Below are 16,544 nucleotides of genomic sequence, written 5' to 3' on the forward strand. Positions count from 1 at the left end.
TATATATATATATATATAATATAAAATGTTATACAAGTCATTTTAACATTTTTTTACTTTACATATATTTGTAAATGCATTCCAAAAATGTAGATTTGTATATTTGAAATGTATTTTTAAATATTTTTCATATATTTTGTAATAAAATATTTCAACATGCAGTGTTTGTATATGTGTGGGGAAAAAAAACCCAAATACACACACACACACACACACACACACACACAGATCAGGATGCTTCAATAGCCTTCAGCTCTTCTGCATTGTTCGGTCACATGTCTCTCATCTTTCTCTTGGCAATGCCCCATAGATTCTCCATGGGGTTCAGGTCAGGCGAGTTTGCTGGCCAATCAAGCACAGTAATCCCACGGTCATTGAACCAGGTTTTGTTGCTTTAGGCAGTGTGGGCAGGTGCCAAGTCCTGCTGGAAAATGAAGTCGGCATCCCCATACAGCTCGTCTGCGGAAGGAAGCATGAAGTGCTCCAAAATCTCCTGGTAGACGGCTGTGTTGACCCTGGACTTAATGAAGCACAGTGGACCTACACCAGCAGATGACATGGCTCCCCAAATCAACACAGACTGTGGAAACTTCACACTGGACTTCAAGCATCTTGCAGTGTGTGCCTCTCCATTCTTCCTCCATACTCTGGGTCCTTGGTTTCCAAATGAGATGCAAAAGTTGCTCTCATCAGAAAAGAGGACTTTGGACCACTGAGCAACAGACCAGGTCTGTTTTTCTTTAGCCCAGGTAAGATGCTTCTGACGTTTGTTGTTCAGGAGCGGCTTGACAAGAGGAATACGACATTTGAAGCCCATGTCCAGGATCCATCTGTGTGTGGTGGCTCTTGATGCACTGACTCCAGCCTCAGTCCACTCCTTGTGAAAGTCCCCAACAATTTTGAATGGCCTTTTCCTGACAATCCTCTCCAGGCTGCGGTCATCCCTGCTGCTTGTGCACCTTTTTCTTCCACAATTTTCCCTTCCACATAACATTCTATTAATGTGCTTTGATACAGCACTTTGGGAACATCCAACTTCTTTTGCAATTACCTTTTGAGGCTTTCCCTCCTTATGGAGGTGTCAATGATGGTTTTCTGCACAACTGTCAGATCAGCAGTCTTTCCCATGATTGTGATTCCTACTGAACCAGACTGAGAGACCATTTAAAGGCTCAGGAACCCTTTGCAGGTGTTATGGCTTAATTAGCTGATTCGAGTGGGACACTTTTTGAGCCTAGAATATTCCACCTTTTCACAATATTCTAATTTTCTGAGATTGTGGCTTTGGGGTTTTCATGAGCTGTAAGCCATAATCATCACAATTATGACAAATCACGGCTTGAACTATCTTGCTTTGCATGCAATGAGTCTATCTCATATATTAGTTTCACCTTTTAAGTTGCATTACTGAAATAAATGAACTTTTGCACGATATTCTAATTTTTCGAGTTTCACGTGTGTGTTTGTATATATATTTATATATTTTTTTTAATATATTGAATATGGCCAAAATTGTAGCATTTCAAATACAGTGGGGCAAAAAAGTATTTAGTCAGCCACCAATTGTGCAAGTTCTCCCACTTAAAAAGATGAGAGAGGCCTGTAATTGGCATCATAGGTAGACCTCAACTATGAGAGACAAAATGAGAAAACAAATCCAGACAATCACATTGGCTGATTTGGAAAGAATTTATTTGCAAATTATGGTGGAAAATAGTATTTGGACAATATCAAAAGTTCATCTCAATACTTTGTTATATATCCTTTGTTGGCAATGACAGAGGTCAAACGTTTCCTGTAAGTCTTCACAAGGTTGGCACACACTGTTGTTGGTATGTTGGCCCATTCCTCCATGCAGATCTCCTCTAGAGCAGTGATGTTTTGGGGCTGTCGCTTGGCAACACGGACTTTCAACTCCCTCCAAAGGTTTTCTATGGGGTTGAGATCTGGAGACTGGCTAGGCCACTCCAAGACCTTGAAATGCTTCTTACGAAGCCACTCCTTCATTACCCGGGCGGTATGTTTGGGATCATTGTCATGTTGGAAGACCCAGCCACGTTTCATCTTCAATACCCTTGCTGATGGAAGGAGGTTTGCACTCAAAATCTCACGATACATGGCCCCATTCATTCTGTCCTGTACATAGATCAGTCGTCCTGGTTCCTTTGCGGAGAAACAGACCCAAAGCATGATGTTGCCACCCCCATGCTTCACAGTAGGTATGGTGCTCTTTGGATGAAACTCCGCATTCTCTCTGCTCCAAACACGACAAGTTGTGTTTCTACCAAACAGTTCTATTTTGGTTTCATCTGACCATATGACATTCTCCCAATCCTCTTCTGGATCATCCAAATGCTCTCTAGCAAACTTCAAATGGGCCCGGACATGTACTGGCTTAAGCAGAGGGACGTCGGGCACTGCAGGATCTGAGTCCCTGGCGGCGTAGTGTGTTACTGATGGTAGCCTTTGTTATGTTGGTCCAAGCTCTCTGCAGGTCATTCAATAGGTGCCTCCGTGTGGTCCTGGGATTTTTGCTCACCGTTCTTGTGATCATTTTGACCCCACGGGGTGAGCTCTTGCGTGAAGCCCCAGATCAAGGGAGATTATCCGTGGTCTTGTATGTCTTCCATTTTCTAATTATTGCTCCCACAGTTTATTTGTTCACACCAAGCTGCTTGCCTATTGCAGATTCAGTCTTCCCAGCCTGGTGCAGGTCTACAATTTTGTTTCTGGTGTCCTTCGACAGCTCTTTGGTCTTCACCATAGTGGAGTTTGGAGTGTGACTGTTTGAGGTTGTGGACAGGTGTCTTTTATACTGATAACAAGTTCAAACAGGTGCCATTGATACAGGAAATGAGTGCAGGGCAGAGGAGCCTCTTAAAGAAGAAGGTACAGGTCTGTGAGAGCCAGAAATCTTGCTTGTTTGTAGGTGACCTGTTGGTTCTATTGACCCTTAGACCCCTGGTCTAAGTTCTCTGTCACTCGTTCTGTCTCCTCAGGCCTGGAGAAGCATTGGTTACAAGTAATCACACATGAGACCGTCTTGTAAGTAACCAAAAACTTCTAATTTATTCCACAACGAAAGCTCTCTTATATAGTACGATATAACGTGCAAGTGAGAATACAAACATTTACGTCAATCCTGAATAATGATGAGAAGCAAAATTTAATTTTCCCAAGAATAAGGAATGTCTATAATATTACATAAAAACTTATCTGCTACATACAATAGAATCTCGCTAGATACTTTTCAAGGCTGTGAACATGATCTTTCTCAGGCATTTGTAATTAGTTATAAGTAACAAACAATTATTTTCTCATGGAACAGAAATATTTGACATTTAATTGTATCATAACAGAAACAGGTGTTTGTTAATACAAAGAAATAATTGGATACTTTTACCGTCTCTACCAAGGCTAAGCTAAGATAAAAGATAGAAGAATTTTGTGAGTATAGTTCTGTAATACATAACTGACATAGCATATTTTCATTAACTCATTCTGGGTATAATACAAAACAATTAATCAACATGGAATATAAAATGGAGTAAGATAAACAAAATGACAGACCTAAAAGACATACATTTCCCTTCAATCCCCTCTTAAAATCATTATTTACATATATGATTTTTATTTCTGCTTCTTTTTATATTTGGCTAGATAACTGTGGTACTCTTTAGGTTTTGGGTTCAGTGGGGCAGTTTGTTCTTGGATCACTTCTTCATACATAGTTATACCTATACCTTTGTTCATAAGCTTCTTAATACACGGGAAGATGTAGCAAACCACAAAACCTATGGTAATCAATATAATCAGGATAATAATAGCAAGCTGTACTAGTGTCTGTTTCCAGCTAGTGAACCACTCAAAATACTAATCCCAAGAGTTGTCTAAGCTGGAATTCTTCTTAAACTCTATAGACAAGTTTTCAAATTTCTTTATGACTAATGTGACTTTGCCATTTGGGCCTGTGTTGTTTAGGATATAAATGCAACAAATGTCTACCATGTCTATGTATTTTGCATGTACCACTCTTCTCAGCTAGGATCATATCTAGGGCCATCCTGTTCTGGAGTGTCATCTGTGAAATGGCTTCTAATTGTTCAGCAGTTCCCTTTAGGACATCCCTAGTATAATTAACAAATCTTTTTTGATTGTATTAAATATAATTTATCCTATCAACGTTCTTGTTTACGGTGACAATGAGAAATATAGACTCAAATCCAGTTGCTGCTTGGTTTTTGGCCTTAAATTCGTCTGGAACCCCTCTTGGTACCCCTATGGCATCTATATATACATGGCTAACAGCATGTGCAGTATGATACATATTATACAACCAGAATAAGTGGGAGTTATGGGGACATTGTACAATTTTTGGCAGTAATCAATAATAAAGGTGGCAACCTCAGTATTTGATGAATTATACCACAATATGGTGTGGCCTGAGTCCTGTATTATCACCACTTCACCATGGCTAGGTGCCAACAAAATCAGTATAATCAGGAGAAAGTGGCAGAACCATGGCCTAAAATTGGGGAAACAGTTCATCTTCTTCAGGGTCAGGGTTTTCTACCCCCGTTAGTACCCCCTTTTTCCTTGATTGTCCTGTTCGAGGTCAGGGCTTTCTGCCCCCGTTAGTACCTCCTTTCCTTTTTCCCTTGGGTCTGGTCCTGGACCTTTCTCGACCAGCTTCGCTCTAGAAGCATGGATCCAGATGGAACTATGTTCAGTGAGAATTGCTGTTCTAGTTACTGCTACGACCGTAGTTTCTGGTCCATAGACGAAATCCTGCTGTTTCTTGTTTCTCGTCAGCTGTTTCACCACAATACGATCTCCGGCCTGGAACGTGTAGGTATTTTCCTGTAAAAAGAACGGAAACTTGCGGATAATATCGTTCTCTTTTTGTGGGATACATTTCTTGCCATCGGGAAAACACATTTGTGATCACACAAGCTGGTTGTTGTCCTCCCTTTTGTTTGGGGTATGTGTGTAAAGTCAATTTGAAAAAGATGTTGTGGGGTAAGGCAGGTTTTGATACATGGCTTTATTTGGGTTGTTTCTGATACATGTGATGCATCTTTTCACATAATCTTGTACTAACTCCACCATTCCTGTGGTATAAAAATCTTTTTGGAGTTGTTTTAGGGTTGCCTTCCATCCTATATGTCCTATACCATGGTATTGTGCAATGTATATCGGGGCGCTACACTGTGGGATGCATGGTATCCCCTCTTTGCAGATTAATCCAGTCCTTGGATTCTTCTGTAAAATAGGGTAGCACCAGTCTTCGAGCTCCTTTTGTGGAAACTGACTGCTACAAAGTTGTGATCAATTGAAAATCATCTGGGAAGATGGGCATAAAGTGGGCATCTGCAGTAAAGCAAATTATTGCTGAGCTACCTTTTTTTCTTCATAATCTGCTAGAGCGTTACCTTTTGTTATATCATCGTCCCCTTTGGTATGTGCTCTGCAGTGTATGACAGCAAATTCCTTGGGAAGTGTGAGAGCCTTGAGCAAATTGGCTAATAGTTGGGAATGGGCAATCCTTTTCCCATCAGCTCCTATGTAGCCTTTGAGAAACCATAATACACCATGGTCATACACTGTTCCATAGGCATATTTAGAATCCGTGTAAATAGTGACAGACTGATCTTTGTACAATTCAAAAACAATTCAGCAGCCTGGGCTGATTGAAAAGGGATTGGTTTTACTTCTATAACAGTGTTAAGGAGTTTAACTACAGTATAGCTGGCATGATAAATTATCATTTGGCCTAGTGCAGGAGCCATCTATGAAAACAACATCAGCATTTGGGATTGGAATCTTTAATAAATCTAGTCTGGGTGAAATATTAGCCTCAATGGATTTGAAGCAGTCATGAACCTCGGGTCCTAGATCGTTTGACAATTTGAGACCCAACAGTGCGTTTAGGATCATTGCTGGACCTGGGTTGTTATACTTGATATGCAACATGGGGTTGCTCATCAAGATAACCTCATATCCGCTGAATCATTGGGAGAACATGTGCTGAGTGTGTATATTTCTTATTAAAATAGCTACATTATGTGTAGTGTGCAATATCATAGGGTGTCCTAAGGTGAATAACATAGACATCTCCACAGTCATAACATAAAATGCCAACACTTTGAGACACGCAGGCATGCCTTGGACCTGAACTGGCACCATTTTTGAGAAAAAAACTACAGGGCGAAGTCTGCCTCCATGCTCCTGGGCGAGTACACCAGCCATGGTCTTACAATTGTCCCTTGCATACACATGAAACATTTTTACATAGTCAGGGAGGTCAAGGCCTGGGGCAGTTATCATTACATTTTTCAAATACACATATGCATCAACCATGTCATCTGACCACTTAACAATTTCTGACATTTTCTGGGTTGTGACTTATCATAATAGGAACAGTCAGGTATCCACTGGCGGCAGTAACCAATGGCTCCAAGAAAGGAGAGCATATCTTTCTTGGTTTGTGGGCGGGCAAGTTTCAGGAGAGCCACAACTCTCTTTGGACTGACTTTCCTTTCCTCCTTTTGTAAACACAAAACCCAGATATTCAACACTTGTGTTACACCATTGTAGTTTTTTGTTTGACACTTTGTGTCCACCTTCAAAAAACATTTCAACAAACTCTCCCCATCCCTCAGGCCGGCCCCCTTAGTGAGACTGTAGAGGCAGATGATATCCGCGTACTGCAGCAGGACTGACCCATAGTCCGGTGTCCACCCCCTCAGAGTGGCCTGGAGAACAGTTGAGTAGACTACAGAAAAATCTACAAAAACCCCAAGGCATTAAACAGAAAGCAAAAATGGGCTGTGTCTCTGCATCAACAAGAACGCTAAAAAATGCATTTGCTAAATTAATTACTGAAAAACATTCAGCATCAGACGGTATGGCTGTAAAAAAGATGGAATGTCAAGCACCAACAGAACAATGTTTTGTAACACAGTCAATGTCCTCTATTTCTAAACATTTAATTAATAATGTGTCTCCTACAGTGAGAAATGGATATTGCTTGGACTGTGTTTGGTTCTACCTGCCCTTCCAGGACTGAAAATTTTATCTATTCCTGCTTTATTTGCCAAGTCTACTAATAGGGACCCTGATATCTCTTTTAATCCTTCAGTAAAAAAGGTTCCCTCATTCTATGTGGAATCAGGAATTCCTTGGGTGGGGGTTCAGATTGGTCTTCCACCGCGTCCTGGACTGGGACAGGGGATAGGGCTGTGGGTTGGATTTGCTGCTGTGCTGCAATGAAAAAATCACGTCCTCTTTGGAGAAGGAAAGATATATTCTGACAGTATGGAGCTGACAGTACGGAGCGGGTCTAGTATAACATAACCACTTATCACTCTCAACAAAAAATAGACAATAAGAACTTAAATATTGACTCTATTTCAATTACTTTGACCCGTTAACTTACCAACTGGGTTCACTTATTTTCATAAACAAATTATCTTATACTATATACATTTGATAGTAGAAGCAAAGAAAAGAAAGTTGGTTACCCTCAACAGACTAGTTAAGACTCTGTAATTAACCTAGACCCCGTCTAGGTATTTGAAATGTAGACCCCGTCTACATAAATCATCTTTCCTTATCTGAGTCTCCCGGAGACTCAATGAAGTATTCCCGGAATACTCCTGTCACAGTTCAGAGATCGAGAGTTAAGTCAGAGCCCACGGACAGCCGGACAGACAGACAGATTTTGTATATCTTACTGAGTGACCGCAAATGGGTTGACCTCCCGATCTCGGTGGGACCTCCAATTGAAAGGTTGTCCATAGCCCCTGGCTATCAGTCTCTATCAGGCTGCTGAGGGTACGACGCGTCGGGGAGATTGACTTCATCTCAGAAAAGACAACAGACATACACATACACACAGTGATAGTTGAAATCAATCTCTCAAGTTTATTATCGGGAAGGAAGGTCTATTTACAATATCTACAATAACGTGACTATTACTATCATAACCTTTATAATGTATCAGCAAACCACATTTACACAATGTACATGTCATTACATAGACCTCCCAGTTGGTGTCACCATGCGTTCACCTTTCTCAGGTCAACAACCAATAAGGTCTAGCTGAGAGGGTGGTGCGTCTTACACCTTCTGACAATAGGTCTTCAGTGATTTCGGTCTGTACACTTACCACCCAGACTTACTACTCATACAAAACAAATTATCTTATACTTCTATATGTAGAAAATAATAAACTTTAGACACAGAATGAGTGACTATAGGCAATCTCCCTGAGATTTCTTAGTCTCCCGGAGACAATTTTACTAACACTCCCGGAGTGTTCTGCTCCCAGAGCACATATTGGCTTAAATGGATATCGGACTAATCAGAGCCTCCCAGTTTCCTTGTATCCAACTTGTACAGGTTATATAGAAAATAATTCTACTTACCGGACAAGTGGATGGTCACTGAGCGGGTGATGCCGATATCCCGGACGAGCCCCCAAAACTGTTGGTTCTATTGACCCTTAGACCCCTGGTCTAAGTTCTCTGTCACTCGTTCTGTCTCCTCAGGCCTGGAAAAGCATTGGTTACAAGTAATCACACATGAGACCGTCTTGTAAGTAACCAAAAACTTCTAATTTATTCCACAACGAAAGCTCTCTTATATAGTACAATATAACGTGCAAGTGAGAATACAAACATTTACGTCAATCCTGAATAATGATGAGAAGCAAAATTTAATTTTCCCAAGAATAAGGAATGTCTATAATATTACATAAAAACTTATCTGCTACATACAATAGAATCTCGCTAGATACTTTTCAAGGCTGTGAACATGATCTTTCTCAGGCATTTGTAATTAGTTATAAGTAACAAACAATTATTTTCTCATGGAACAGAAATATTTGACATTTAATTGTATCATAACAGAAACAGGTGTTTGTTAATACAAAGAAATAATTGGATACTTTTACCGTCTCTACCAAGGCTAAGCTAAGATAAAAGATAGAAGAATTTTGTGAGTATAGTTCTGTAATACATAACTGACATAGCATATTTTCATTAACTCATTCTGGGTATAATACAAAACAATTAATCAACATGGAATATAAAATGGAGTAAGATAAACAAAATGACAGACCTAAAAGACATACATTTCCCTTCATGACCAAATACTTATTTTCCACCATAATTTGCAAATAAATTCTTTCCAAATCAGCCAATGTGATTGTCTGGATTTGTTTTCTCATTTTGTTTCTCATAGTTGAGGTCTACCTATGATGCCAATTACAGGCCTCTCTCATCTTTTTAAGTGGGAGAACTTGCACAATTGGTGGCTGACTAAATACTTTTGCCCCACTGTATATGGCAATATATTTGGGAATAATATTTTTAATTATATTTCTCTTCCATGTGGGTAGACATCGCCAGATGTCACTAATGGATGAGAAGTTATGTTTCTGGGTGTGTCGGTAGTTCCAAAAAACAGACATCAAGAAGGGGCATTATTACCTCCTGAACACCTGCAAACCCTCACTCGCTGTCCTTGGGAAAACAATCCACCACAGATCATTTTTCAGTGAGGATCAAAAACACTGTTTCCTGTGTGAACTGAGCCTATAATTGTTTAACATTGATTTATTGGAAGCAACACTGGTTGCACCAATATTTTGCTTCTCAAGCTGGAGAAAGGAGTGTGCCCCCGTAGCTGGTGTGCATGCTCCGAAACGTCGTTGTGTCACTTCCGGTCTTGTGGTCACTTTGAATGCTGCGGTCCACCTGCGTTCCACCGCATCCTACAGAGCTTATCTGGCCTTACTCCATCCCACAGCCTACTCTGGACTCAGCTCTTGTAATTCAGTGCTAACCCGGCTCTGCTCCATCTTACAGCCCGCTCTGGACTTCTGGACAAAACCCGTTTTTAACGCATACTGCTAGACAGGTAAATTCGGTTTGTTTGCAAGCTGGCTGGCAAGTTAGAGCTGGGAATTTTTCTCTTTTTTTGTTTGACATGTGTCGCCCTTCCATGTGCTCCTTGCTGTGAATGCCAGTCATAGACTGGGGCAGTGACCGTTTTTTGTACTGTTGAATTGCTGGTCGAGGGGGCGCACTGGACACCTTGGCTGCCATTTGTGCTACATGCTGGGTGTCCAGTGCACTCCTGTACCTTCAAGGAGGGGTGGGCTCCCTCAGGTCCACCTGCCCTTGGTCTATCCAATAAATACATGTGCCTCTACTATGGGGGCTGTCAAAGTTTGTAGAGTTAGGAACTACAGAATATCGGGGTGCCTTGATGAGGTTCTGTAGCTTACGCATGTATTTGCAAATGCGTGCTAACCCCTGTTTTTAACGCATATTGCAAGACAGGTTAATTCGGTTTGTTTGCAGGCTGGCTGGCGAGTTAGAGCTGGGAATTGTTCTGTTTTGTTGTTGAAATGAGTCGCCCTTCCATGTGCTTCTTGCTGTGAAGGCCAGTTATAGACTGGGGCAGTGACCGTTTTTTGGACCATCCGCAGCATATCCACATCAGTCCCGGAAGACCGCTATATATTACAGATGTGCCTTTATATACCTTCCAAAATGTTAGTGTATTTTCTGCTATTTTTTAATAAAGTGTTTTTACAGTCTACACTCAGTGGTGCCTTCTCTATCTTTCTCTCTAAATGTCAATTTAGTTCTGGGTTCACTGTAATCATAGTTACATAGTTAGTCTGGCTAAAAAGTTCAACCATTAAACAAACAAAAAAAAAAAAGTTATAATCCTATACCCACAGTTGATGCAGAGGAAGGCAAAAAAAAACAGCAAAGCATGATCCAATTTGCTCCTGCTGGGGAAAAAAAATTCCTTCCTGATCCCCCGAGAGGCAATCTGATATTCCCTGGATCAACTTTACCTATAAATGTTAGTATCCAGTTATATTCTGTGTATCTAAGAAAGAATCCCAGGACTTTTTTGAAGCAATCCACTGAGCTGGCCAGAACCAACTCTGAGGGAGTCTATTCCACAGTCTCCGCTCTTGTAGTGAAGAAACCTTTCCGTGTTTGGAGATTACATTTCTTTTCCTCCAGACGTAAAGAGTGCCCCCTTGTCCTCTGTGATGCCTCAGGGTGAATAGCTCTACACCGAGTTCACTATATGAACCACGGATGTATTTATACATGTTGATCATATCCCCCCTTAATGCCCTCTTCTCAAGAGAGAATAAATTCAGTATAGCTGTGCGTGATTATTCTGGTCTGTTCTATGTTTCACTGGCTGCAGGTTTGACTGCTTCCCCCGTCTGTCTGGAAATGTTCAGGAAGATAGAGGGCAGGAAGAGTCAAATTAGCAGCTGCATACTTATGAAGCACTGGTCAATCCCTGGGGAGAGGTGCCCAGATAGTGGCTGGGATTGTGTATATATATATACTCTGGGACTGGGAATAGTCTTGTCTTCTCCTTGGGGAGGAGATAACAGCCTGGGGAGGGGGCCTTTATCTCCTGGGCAAGCCTGCTATGTGTTTGCTGTTCAACAAGATCCCAGCTATGGTAGCTGGGGGCCTATTTTGCTGAAAGTTGCTGGAGCTGACTGAGGAACTTCTGGTAGTCTGCTATCACTGGAAGATATTGGAAGGAGGCAACCAATTATCCATGGACATTAGTGAGTACAGGCTGGTATGAGAGATTCCAGAGACTGTGTGCCATGGCCACCCCTCTTGTACTAGAGTCACTTTTGTTTAAAGGGGACATTGTGTCTGGTGTCCTGAAAAGCCCATTCTATTATTTTCTTGTTGAAGGCTCAAATATTTAAAAGGAAGATCAGTGTCCTCAAGTTGGTACAAAAGTTACTGGAGTATCCCAAAATTACCCTAAATCCATTCAAGTTCTGCAATAAAACACCAGAAAAGCATACCCCTAGACCAGGGGTGTCAAACTGGCAGCCCTCCAGCTGTTGCGAAACAACAAGTCCCATTGTGCCTCTGCCTTTGGGAGTCATGCTTGTAACTGTCAATCTTGCAATGCCTCATGGGACTTGTAGTTTAGCAACAGCTGGAGGGCCGCCAGTTTGACACCCGTGCCCTAGACTGTTTATTGAGCCAAAGCGTGCTGACTGTGCTTGGCTGCAGGGCAACTACAGGAAAACACCCTAGGGTCTCAAAACTGCAGGAGTGAGTACTACAGATTTATCTCATCTGCCTTACAGCTTTTGCACAATTTTGTCTAGGTTGTGCCTGTCTGTGATAGGTAATGTCATCTAAGAACTTGATTTCTTTCACCTTTGCTGAAAGCGTGCTGCACCAACTTTATTTCAGCCCTAGATGTACTTAGGGAAGTTAAGCTAGCCACTTTACAGTGCATCTGGGCTGTTTGACAACCTGAGTCACCCAACCCCTTTCTTCCTGGCACAGCTACCATAAAAACAGCCCGATAGTGCAGAGGATGACATCACAATGCCGCAGTTGGCAAAACCTCTTATGCCTAGTACACATGATGAGAGAATCAGATGAACAAAAACGCTTTCAATAATCGGAACATTAGTACACAGCTTCCAAGAGTCGATCTCAACAGTTAATGTGAAAATATCCGAAGGGACAAGCAGGAAAAATGTTCTCATAAGATAACCGAACAAATGATTTTCATAGAACTAGTACAGTATTTGAACGAAAAAACTGAGTGACCAATAATACATTACAATAAAACACATTAGATCACTTAGGAAGTTGTATTCTGTCTAAAGAGGATTACCGTAACTTTAGTGACCTCAAATTCATTTTCGATATAAGACTAATATTTAAAAAGAAAAAAAAAGACGATCATTAGTCCAATAGTCTCATTGTGAGCACAAGGCCTTAGTAAGACAAATAGAGCCTCTCCCATAATCTGGAACTTAAAGTGGAACTCCACCCAAAAGGGGAAGTTCAGCTTTAATCACTGCTCCCCCACTCTCCATTAAGGATTGGCACCTTTGGGTGGCGGGGGGGGAGCGGGTACCCGAATTTGACAGGGACCCGCTCCCACTTTCAGCCCTTTCGCCTAGGCGATCGGAAACGGAAGGTGTCCTCCCTCCCTCCCTGTAGTCTTTTGGGACACGTGGCTGGTCCCAGAAGACTACAGGACCATTCATGAAGCGCAGTGCTACTCGCACATGCACAATGGGTACCCGGCTGTGAAGCGGCAAGCTATCACAGCCGGGTGCCCACACTGAAGATGCCGACCTCCTGGAATACAGGACGGCTGGTGATATGGGCTGCGGGGGACACCCCACAGGACCGAGGGACAGGTAAGTGGCTTTTTTTAAAAGTAAGCAGCTACAGTTTTTGTAGCTGCTGACTTTTATTTTTTGACAGGGTGAGTGGAACTTTGCTTTAACCCAACCTATCTGGATGTCTCCTACTCTGTTTACCTTTTAGGTGATTTCTGAAGATTTATCTCTTAAGGACTTCAGGAAAGCCTATCCCACCTCCACCTAAAAAAAAATTACTTCTCCCCTCTTCATCAGCTCACCCCTCATAGTTATTACTATTTGTAGCGCTTACCCCCCCCTTTTTTTAGATTGTAAGCTCATATGAGCAGGGCTCTCCTAATTCCCTTGTATTGAATTGTATTGCAACTAATCTGTCTTCCTTTATATTGTAAAGTGCTGTGCAAATTCTTGGCGCTATAGAAATTCTGTATAATAATAATAACCCCTTTGCAAGCTCTTGCATGACAAATCTGCTTCACACCTTACGACATAAACTGAATAGAGAAGGTCACTACAGTGGTCATGTAAAAAAAAAAAAAATGAATCCTGGTGTTGGGCTTTAATAGTGCCTGAGCACAGTTTTGAATAAGTAAGATTAGCCCTTTGCACTAACCATTTTCCCTCCAGAGGATTTACCCCCCTTCCTGACCAGGCCTTTTTTTGCGATATGGCACTGCATTACTTTAAGCAACAACTGCGCGTTCATGCAATGCTGCACCCAAATTACATTTATGTCCTTTTCCCCCACAAATAGAGCTTTCTTTTGGTGCGTTTTTATTTTTTGCCCTATAAACAAAAAAAGACTGACAATTTTGAAAAAAAAAAATATTTTTGACTTTTCGCTATAAAACATGTCCAGTAAAAAAAAATTAAAAATCAAATTTTGTCATAAGTTTAGACTAAAATGTATTCTGCTACATGTCTTTAATAAAAAAAAATCCCAATATGTGTAAATTAAGTGGTCCACATGAAAGTTATAGCATTTGCAAATGGCGGTATATATACTGGAATTTAATTTAAATTTTTTTTATACTAGTAATGGTGGCAATCAGTGACTTATAGGGGGACTGCGGCGGACATTCTGACATTGGGTGGGAACTAACTGCCACTGACATCCCAATGACACTAATACAGATATCAGTGCTAATAAAAAGCACTGATACTGTACTAATGACACTGGGCTGGAAGGGGTTAACATTTGAGGCGATCAAAGGATTAATTGTGTGCTGTGTGTGTTTTACTATGTAAACCTGCAACTGTGTATTTATCTGCTGTGCAGAGAAGTACACAGCAGCATGTTACTGCTGGCAGGAGAGAGGCCTGTGTTGTTTACACACATATCTGTTCCTTGTCGCTGTTCCTCGGCGATCGCCGAGTGCTGGTGGGGAATCTCTGGCTGGAACCCGGTGATCAACATCTGTAGCTGCCAACGGTGGCGCGGGTAGGGCAGCTCGAACGCGTCCTACCCGGAAATATGAAATCACGTGTATATATACGTTATTCTGCACAGCTCAGCTGCCCTGTACAGTTGATATAAAAAGTCTACACACCCCTGTTAAAATGTCATGTTTCTGTGATGTAAAAAAAAGACAAAGATAAATCATTTCAGAACTTTTTCCATCTTTATCCACTTACCTTCCTGAGGATTTACACCCCTTCCCGACCAGGCCATTTTTTGCGTTACGGTGCTGCATTACTTTAACTGACAAATGCACAGTCATGCAACGCTGCACCCAAATTAAATTTACGTCCTTTTTTTCCCATGAATTGAGCCTTCTTTCGGTGGTATATGATTGCCTGTGCGTTTTTAAATTTTTTGTGCTATAAAAAAAGACTGTCAATTTTGAGAAAAAAACATTATTTTACATGTCCAGTAAAAAAATTTTAAAAATCAAATTTCCTCATAAATTTATGTCAAAATGTATTCTGCGACATGTCTTTGATAAAAAAAATCCCAATACGTGTAAATTAATTGGTTTACGTGAAAGTTATAGCGTTTACAAATGGCAGTGAAGGAGATAGATACTGGGATTTTTTTTTCCTACTAGTAATGGCGGTGATCAGCAACTTTTAGCAGGACTACAGGAGACATTCTGACACTGGGGAGAACTGACTTGGTGTCACTGATATCCCCAGTGACGCCAATACAGTGAACATCAGTGCACTGATGATCAGTGCAGATGTCCCCTCTGAGGAATGCCAATTACCGACTCTCCTGTCCTCATGAGCTGACAGCGTGATAGCTCGTGAGGAGAGGAATGCCAATAACCGGCATTTCCTTATTTACATGTGACCAGTTGTGATTAGACACAGCTGATCACATGACAGAGCCGAAGTTATCTGCTCTTTCTGCCGATTGGTGATCCGCCGGGGGCGTGCGTGTGGTTAGATGTCATCTGAAGTCATCCCAGAACGAGAGAACTACCACCCACCCATCATTTTTTTTATATGGCGGGCAGGAGGCAGTTAAACTAATACTTTTTTAAAGCCCTTTTTGATTTTATTGCAGCACTCAGTCTTTTTGGGTATGAGTCTATCGGCATGGCACATCTTGACTTGGTAATATTTGCCCGCTCTTCCTTGCAAAAACACTCCAAATCTGTCAGATTGTGAGGGCATCTCCTGTGCACAGCCCTCTTCAGATCAACCCACAGATTTTTCCATCAGATTCAGGTCTGGGCCATGCTAAAACTTTAATCTTTTTCTGGTGAAGCCATTCTTTTGTTGATTTGGATATATGCTTTGGGTCATTATCATGCTGTGAGATGACGTTCCTCTTCATGTTCAACTTTCTAGCAGAAGCCTAAAAGTTTTGTACCAATATTGACTGGTATTTCGAACTGTTCATAATTCCCTCTACCTTGACTAAGGCCCCAGTTCCAGCTGAAGAAAAACCAGCTCTAAAGCATGATGCTGCCACCACCATGCTTCACTGTGGGTATGGTGTTCTTTTGGTGATGTGCAGTGTTGTTTTTGTACCAAACATATCTTTTTGAATTATGGCCAAAGAGTTCAACCTTGGTTTCATCAGACCATAACACATTTTCCCACATGTTTTTGGGAGACTTCAGATGTGTTTTTGCTAAATTTATCTGGGCTTGGATGTTTTCCTTCGTAAGACAAGGCTTCCGTCTTGCCACTCTACCCCATATCCCAGAATTATGAAGAATACGGGAGATTGTTGTCACATGTACCACACAGCCAGTACTTGCCAGATACTCCTGCAGCTCTTTTAAAATTGCTGTAGGCCTCTTGGCAGCCTCTCAGACCAGTTTTCTTCTCGTCTTTTCTTCAATTTTGGAGGGACATCCAGTTCTTGGTAATGTCACTGTTGTGC

The sequence above is a fragment of the Staurois parvus genome, unplaced genomic scaffold, assembly GCF_062004578.1.
Source record: "Staurois parvus isolate SC_StPar_1 unplaced genomic scaffold, SC_StPar_1.0 ptg001328l, whole genome shotgun sequence".
Classification (NCBI taxonomy): Eukaryota; Metazoa; Chordata; class Amphibia; order Anura; family Ranidae; genus Staurois; species Staurois parvus.